Here is an 8,788-nt window from a genome sequence, read left to right on the forward strand (position 1 = left end):
AAATGTTGTATATATTTTCTGCTGACTGGTGCCCTTAATTTTTTTTTTTTTTTTACATTTTATATATATATATATATAGACAATGGTAGCGGACCGGCACTCCTCCCTTAGATGTATACGCTGTCGTGCCTTCCGATACAAGTAAGTACGTTAAAGGAAGAAATGGCGGCACTGGCAGTCTTGTTGAAAAAAACAATGTATTTATTCTACATCACAGCAATCAATCGTGCGCGGGTGTCCGACGTTTCGGGGTGGTAACCCCGTTTTCATGGTGTTGTTTTTCTGCACCTTGAAAACGGGGTTACCACCCCGAAACGTCGGACACCCGCGCACGATTGATTGCTGTGATGTAGAATAAATACATTGTTTTTTTCAACAAGACTGCCAGTGCCGCCATTTCTTCCTTTAACGTATATATATATATATATATACACATACATACATATATATATATATACACATACATACATACATACATACATACATACATACATACACATATATATATATATATATATATATATATATACACACACACACACACACACACACACACAGGGCCGGATTAACAATGGGCCTGATGGAGCTACAGCTCCAGGCCCACTCTCCAAATAGGCCCATTTTGTAGCTGAGGGTTGGGGTTTTCCAACGAGCCTGTCCCCGCGTCGCTAGCCCTCCCGGAACTGGAGATACCGCCAGGCAAAGCTGGAATGTATTCCCCATAGGATAACATGGGACCCGCTAATTCTGACCCCCACCTGGTTCCAACGGCTGCCAGTTCCACCTACGGCATCACAAAAGCTCGAGGTTGATCTCAGTTTTCAATCTGATACCAGGCTGGTCAATATGGGTTCATTGGTTCCAGAGATATTGCGGGTAAATCAATTTTTTTTCATTTCTGAAATGTAATTTCATGGCTGTTCATGTTGTTTTAGGGCAGGTTTCTCTGGAAGCAAATGGCCCAGTTTCATGGGCCTAAAATCATTTGGAGCCCACTCAAAAGTTCTTCAATATGATACTGGTCTTATGTAAATGGGTCAGTTGGTTCCGAAGATATAGCTGGTTAGTTAAAGGGGGTGATTTTCTCTCCCCCTCATACCAGAAAGTGCAGGGACTAGGCTGGTGTAAAAGGAGCCAGACTGGGAATGTCCCTGCATGATCCTGGGACCATATTCCCAGGTAAGTCCCTGCATTTTCTGGTGTGAAAGGGGTATTATTTCAAATAGCTGGGACCTGCAGTGCTCTGAATACAGCCGGGCAGCCCCCTGCTCTCTGCCCAGCTGTCAATGGCTGTCATATCTGCCTGGCGGCGCTGTCCCCCCTTGGCAATGAGCATTTAATCCCACATTGGCAACGAGCATGGAACCCCTGACAATGAGCATGGAAACCCTGGCAATGAGCATGTAGGTAAGCAGCACTTATGTAGCATAATTATTAATAGGCATTATGGTGTTTGGCATAATCCGTAATGGACATTATGGTGTGTGGCTTAAAATGTAAGGGGCATTATGGTGTAAATCTTTAATGTGCCCCTTTGGCGCACAATGCCCCTGTTTATGAAGCATATTGTGCATTATTGCTCAATCCATTTGGTATAGTGTGTATTTTGGCTCAATCCATGTGGCAAAATGTGAATTTTGCTTTAATCTGTGTGTGGCATAATGTGAATTTTGAATCAATCCATATGCCTTAGTGTGACTTTTGGCTCAGTTGGTGTGAATTTTGGCTCATTCCATGTGGCATAATGTGTAAGAGGCAAGTACAGTATAAGGGAGTTACTATTGTGTTGCATGATTTGTATAATGGGTATATGGTGTGGTAAACTTAGGTGACCACATAAAAGGTGCTGAAATGTTGTTTTTTTATGACTGGAGTGCCGCCTCACCCCGAACGTATCTTAGGACATCGGCATCCTGCGGGTGCACCTTTGGAGGGCACCTGCCAATATTTTTCCCAGCCCCCTGCCTTTTCCAGACATATATAATTAGTTGAAAGTATTTACACAAAGAGACACACCCATGAGCAGACCACCCAACCAGAACACTGGTCACGCCCCCACATTATTAGGTTCTGACCACAACCCCTATTATTGAGCATAATAGGCCCTTGATAATTTTCAGCTCCAGGCCCATTTAGACCTTAATCTGGCACTGCACGCACACACACACATACTAATTGCATATGTACTAACAAATGTGATTAGTAATGCAAAGGGCAGCAATCCCTCTGCAATGCGCTCAGGGGACTGATGGGAGGAGGCCCAATGGTGGAAGGGGTGACATCATGAGTCACTACACCGGATGACACCAATCATAGTAACACCTCTGCTCAGCTCCACTCAGTGTTGTGGATCTCAAGCACGCGTGCGACGGCGCGGGAAGCGCTTCTGGGTTTGAAACCACTTGCCGCACGCTGATTGGCTGAGATTCAGCCAATCAGCATGCGGCAAGTGTTTTCAAAATCAGAAGCGCTTCCTGCGCCGTCGCGCGCATAGAGCTAGTTATTCTCTATTCACTGCAGGGACCCCGCTGCCGCCAGCAGCTTTATACAGTGACAGCGCCGCAGGTACCCCCGCGGCACGGACAACCCTGCGTGCTCCAGCACTGCAGGGACGCCGACAGCGTCCACCACAGGTACCACCTCCCGCCCCCCGGGCACCCCCACCCCGACTCGCCTGGGGCGCTCCGGTGCCTTGCACCGGCCCTGGGCATGGAGTGGGGTGACTGGGGTAGGTTGTGTGTAAGAGGTAGCAGGGGGCATAGAGTGGAGTGAATGGGGCAGGGGTGTGTGATGGGTATCAGGGGGTGTGATGGGTTGCAGTGGGCATAGAGTGGGGTGGCTGAGACGGGTTGTGTAATGGGTAGCAGGGGGCATGCTATGGGACACGATTGCAAATGAAAACAGAGAAATGTTCTTATTGAGGGTAATATTCTCACTGGCTGTGGAACTGGAGAAACTGTTTTAATACGCACAATGATTCCCTCAAATTTACCGTCTAATTTTAAATGAGTCCAGTTTCCAAAAACAGTTTGCTTTGTCATTTACCATAAATAAATCAAAATATCAAACACTTAATGTAGCTGGTGTTTATCTAAGTGGGGAATGTTTTTTTCATGGCCAACTTCATGTGGCCCTTCATGTGTGCATATTACATTTAAAAGAAATCTTTCTGTACTCCCGTCCAAAGGAAAAACGAAAAATGTGGTATATAAAGAAAGTCACTAATTTCTTATTTTTATTTACAAATATCACTTTTACTAGAAAATAAATTACCCATGAAAAGCAGGGGCGGGTCACTAGTCTATACATAAGTAATACCACCCTTATGCCTTGATATTTCAATTCTAAAAACTTACGCCGCTTATTGGTTAAGACCAACATCACCAATGTGGGCATTGCACCATCTAGAAATGTCCTGTCTAATAAGACACATGGATGCTTTTAGTGTCCTTGCACTACATGTAAATATTTGGACACAGGTGATACATTTTATCACCCACACTTGGGCACATCACGCGGTGGGGGCTCCCAGCTGGCCTGCTGCCCAAAGGAGACACCGGCCAGGGGGCTGACATGGTGCGCCTAGCTGCGGACATACAAACCACCCTGGGGACTGTGGACGCCGCTGTGTAGTGAAGGGGGGTTGCTCATGGCCGTGCGGGCTGTGGGGACAGAGCGGTCTGCGCCCTACCCTCCGTCATAGCGGCCGGGTCCGGGACAGCTGTCCCCATAGCACCCCCCTGATTGTGGCCCTGTCTGAAGACCTAGTTAATGTAGTGTTTGTGTGATACTCCAAAGTATGCGTTAACCCAAAATTGTTGAAAACTTTATTTTTGTTAATATATTACATTTGTAGTATAATAAATATGTAAAGCTTGTAAATTGATATTGTTCATTCATGGAGCACTTTTTTGAGGGTTAATTTCCTCATGGAGGAAGAAAAAACCCTATTTAAAGAAAGTGACCCCTCAGGGAGGAGAAATAGATGGTTCCAGTCGCTCGTGGGCCATAGTGAGAGCTGCACAAGACTAAGATAGAAGCGACCAATGCTCATAGAGAGGGGAAACATGGGGCTCAGTTGCTCAGGTTGTTAAGAGGAGACAGGACTGCGGACGGTGATAAAAAGTGCATCAGAGTGGACCCTACCTTCAGATTGAGGTCAAAGATCGAGAGCTGGGCTCTGGAGATCATGGTGCAGCCATTTGTCATCAATGGCATCAATCAGCCTGGAGGTGTGTCCCCCACTAATTGGGCAGTCCAGGAGAAGTCACTAACAGAGGAGATTGGCTGTATGTCATAGCCTGGGTGCAGCTGTAGCGGAGGAGGCTGAAGGTGGGAGTAGAAGGAGGGCCTGCTTGGCAAGTGTTTGTGAACGAGGGACTGTCTGGGGGTTGTAGCCTGGGTGTGGCCCTGAGGCAGGAGGCCAGCGGTGGGCGGACATCTATAATCTGATTGACTGGTAACCCAGCACAAAACACACTAAGGCCGTTATTCTGGTTCACTGGCAAAGGCAAATTCCTTCTCAAATGGACAAAACGGTACTCTTTACTTAGAACGGCGCCCACGATTTTGATCGTGGGCATCGTTAGTAAAAAATCTCGGGCATCTCGGGCATTGAATGCACTAAAAAATCGGGTGCGATGCGACCGACGAGATGCCCGCGATTTCCCATAGGGAACAATGTTAAATGTCTCAATTGACCCAATTTTCCTGTTCAATGCCTCAATTGACCCGATTTTTCCATAGGAAACAATGTTAAATGGGCCACAGAGGCCAAATAGGCACCCTGAAGTGTATAATGGCCACCCGAATTGTTAACGCCACCTCACGATCAACGTCAACCCGAAGCGTGGCGAGCGCAGCGAGCCCGCGAGGGGCGGCTGTACGCGTCCTACGACCTTTTCATACCCCCACTATCCACGTCGGCGTGGAGTTGAGAATAGAAAGTGTGGCGAGCGCAGCGAGCCACCGAGCCCGAAGCGTGGCGAGCGCAGCGTGCCCCGCAAGGGGACGCGGACAGCTGTGAAGCCCGCGAGGGGACGCGGATACCTGTGAAGGTATCCGCGTCCCCTCGCAGGGCTCGCTGCGCTCGCCACGCTACGGGCTCGGTGGCTCGCTGCGCTCGCCACACTTTCTATTCTCAACTCCACGCCGACGTGGATAGTGGGGGTATGAAAAGGTCGTAGGATGCATACCGCTGCGCTCGCCACGCTTCGGGTTGACGTTGATCGTGGGGTGGCGTTAACAATTCGGGTGGCCATTATACACTTCAGGGTGCCTATTTGGCCCATTTAACATTGTTTCCTATGGAAAAATTGGGTCAATTGAGGCATTGAACAGGAAAATCGGGTCAATTGAGACATTTAACATTGTTCCCTATGGGAAATCTCGGGCATCTCGTCGGTCGCATCGCACCCGATTTTTTAGTGCATTCAATGCCCGAGATGGCCAAGATGGGCGCCCTTCTAAGTAAAGAGTACCGACAAAACATGTGCACTGCAGGTGGGGCAGATGTAACTTGCTCAGAGAGAATTAGATTTGGGCAGTGGCAGTATTTACCTATGGGCTGCACATGTTACATCTGCCCCACCTGCAGTGCACATGGTTTTGTCCATTTGAGAAGGAATTTGCCTTTGCAAGTGAACCAGAATAAGGGCCATATTTCTGAGGTGCAGCCGACTCGAGGAGGGCGGCACAGGAGGAGCAGTCTATCTCAGCAAGTTTATCAACTTTAACTCTTCTATTAAGTCACACATTAAAGTGTGCCTCAGCATTGAACCAGCATCCGCAGTATCCACTGTACATTCCAAGGTGATACATTGTTATCTTACCAGTTGAGGGCAGTGGAAGCCAGCAAGCAAAGACAACAATCATCTTTATATATCTGAGAATCATATAGGAGCAAATACAAAAGATGTACATAGTGAAGTACAATTTTTAATAGTGAAGAAAATTAAACATGGGTAATATAAAATGTTACACTCATATAACACCTGGCTGGTGTCATTTGCCCCGGGACCAAATGCACATGCAAATTTGAACTGCTCTGTCCGTTCCAACCTCTCTGGTAATATTAGGAGTTTGACCATTTGGGATGACTCCGCCACCATTTCATTGTCACATCATTACATCAATGTGTGAATTTAATTGTGTTATATGAGTGTAAAATTTTATATTACCCATGTTTCATTTTCTTCACTATTAAAAAATTGTGCTTCACTATGTACATCTTCTGTTTTGCTCAATTTGAACTAGAAGCGCCTGTGAAAGATATGTACTAAACTTTTTTTTTTTTTCACTTTGTCACATATATGGGCGAAGGGCTAAGGAAATCTTCTCATAGTACGATAGGCTGCTGGGCTCACAAATTGGTGTTCATAATCTTTGTTTGTCCATCTATATATATCCATTTGTCCCTTTGTGTGTCTTTGAAACACAGCCATCTGTTGCCAGTGAGTGAAACTACACCTCTTTCTCTCTCACACATTCACAAACAAAGAAGCAATCACAAAGTAGCAGACTAGCTTTCTAAACATTTGCTTCAAGCGGGCTTACTAATTTATATATAATTATAGTGAAGGGTAAATTAGAAACAGGCTGAAAGATGGCAAGAGGAGGTTTATGCTCATGACTTTTCAAACTACATTCCAGTTCACGTCCGAAAGAGTAGTCTAGGGATTCAGTATGAAATTCGACAAAGGATCGCCCCCCCTTGCGGGCTCGCTGCGCTCGCCACGCAGCGGGCCCGGTGCCTCGCTACGCTCGGCACGCTAATTTATTCTCACTCCAGGGGTGACGTGGACACCCACGGAGGGAGAAAGTGTCGGGATTTCGGCGGTCGGGATTGCAGCGTCGGGATTCTGAACGCCGGGATCCCGACCGCCGGGATTTAAACGGCATCCCTAGTCTAGCAGGAGGATTTAATAGAAGTGAATTTAAAGTAAATAGATTTCTTTAGTAGACAGATCTTACCAAGTAAGGAGATAAAATGCTTAAGATGCTAAAAGAAAGAGAACATAATAACAAGTTTAAAGGGTTGAGCATTGCATCATTCAACTTTTCTGTCACAGTGGGCGGGATTCACTAATAACCCCCGCTGTACATCGCCGGCACTCGCATTGTTAATAATCGCATATGCCTTAACATATGCAATTATTAACGCCAAAGCGAAGGCTGGCGATGTGCAGCGGGTTCCCCCTCCCTCCCTGCACCCTCAGCCGGCTGTGTGGGTGCTCCTTTCCTCCTCCCTGCACTCGGACGCTGTGCAGGGAGGAGGAGATCACCGGTCCGGGCAGCACAGCAGGAGGCTGCCCGGACACAGGTGAGGGGGGTGTGGCGCTGATCGGCGGTGGGCGCGCAGGGGATGCAAAGGGAAGCCCATAGGCTTCCATGGGGTTACGCCAAATAGGTACTGGCGTAACCCCCCGCAGTGAAGCCCCGGCGGTGGGGCTTTGCTGCATATGGAAATGCGGTAAAAACCTCGAAAACAGGGTTTTTACGGCATTTTCAGTTTAGTGAATCTCGCCCATAGTATGTTGTTTTAGATGAAGCAGATTTAGCATCTCCTGTACAGAAAAAGTAAATATGAAAGGAACATAAAAGACCTGAGTTTCCACTATCGCAGCTTTATGACTTGTATAAGCCAAGCACATGAAAGTACCAGGATAAAGAAAAGAGGAAAGTGTTTATGCGAGGATCACTTCATTTTCAAAGACTTCTAACAAGTTTATAAAAGCAAATGCATAGTTAAGACAGATCTGTCACTAATGGTGTGTAAACCCTGGGGGCGATTTTTTGCTAATATCGCGGGCAATATGGTCGCTGAGTGGCCATATTGCCCACGATGGGAGTGTGCACCGGCGATATATTGCCAGGTGCGCGCTTCAGGTTTTTCCCCGTTGTGATCGCTGGTCACAGAAACATGCTCCTGCAACCAGCTGATTTCCACTGCCGGGCACCCCCGGCGGTTTCTTTTTCATCAGCGACCATCTCTGGTAGCTGATGCAAACGGAATACTGAGCGATATATCGCCCCGTGTGTACACAGCTTAACATACACGTTCGTTAAACAGCATTTTACAAAACATTGATTGAAAAGCAATGTATTTATATTGTTTATGTAATTTAAATGTTTGTTTTTGTATTACTGGTAGTAAGTAAAGTGAATAAGGAAATTTTCTTTTGACGAAAGAAGGAGAGAAGAAGGGTGTTGTAGTAAAATAAAGCTGTATATAAAATGTCAAGTATTTAAGTACTCTAAAAACCATAATATTAATTTTTGTTTAATAATTCTGTAAATATTCACATTGTATTGATAAAATTACTTTTTGTTTCAAATAAACTCTGTATAACGCTCCTTTTTTTGGCGGGACAGCAGGGCGGGCACTTTGGGCCTCGGTCAACCAGAATCAGGCCCAATCTGAGGGTATCTAAAATCCTGCAAGTCCTGCAATGTCTGGCAAATGATCCAGTTAGAAGAAGATTGCCTGGTACTTTATCTCCATCTACTTTATCTCTCTCTTCACTTTATAAATTCTCCAAGGCCTTGTACTCTGTCTTACATGTCCAAATTTACATATCATTGGGGTACAGAGCACATTTACAGCAGGTAATCATATTAGATGATGATGCAGTCACTGAGGAGGTCCGCCTGCAAACCATCAGAGCCAACGTTTTCACTTGCTGAGGCATTTGCAAAATTGACAGCCAGGGGGCGGTTGCTGGGGTCCCGCCCCCAAATCAGCCATCATCCTGCAGTATAAAAGTAAGTCCTGGCTTACTTTCATCTC

This window comes from Crinia signifera, chromosome 6 (assembly GCF_055691185.1).
Source record: "Crinia signifera chromosome 6, ASM5569118v1, whole genome shotgun sequence".
In the NCBI taxonomy this organism is placed as follows: Eukaryota; Metazoa; Chordata; class Amphibia; order Anura; family Myobatrachidae; genus Crinia; species Crinia signifera.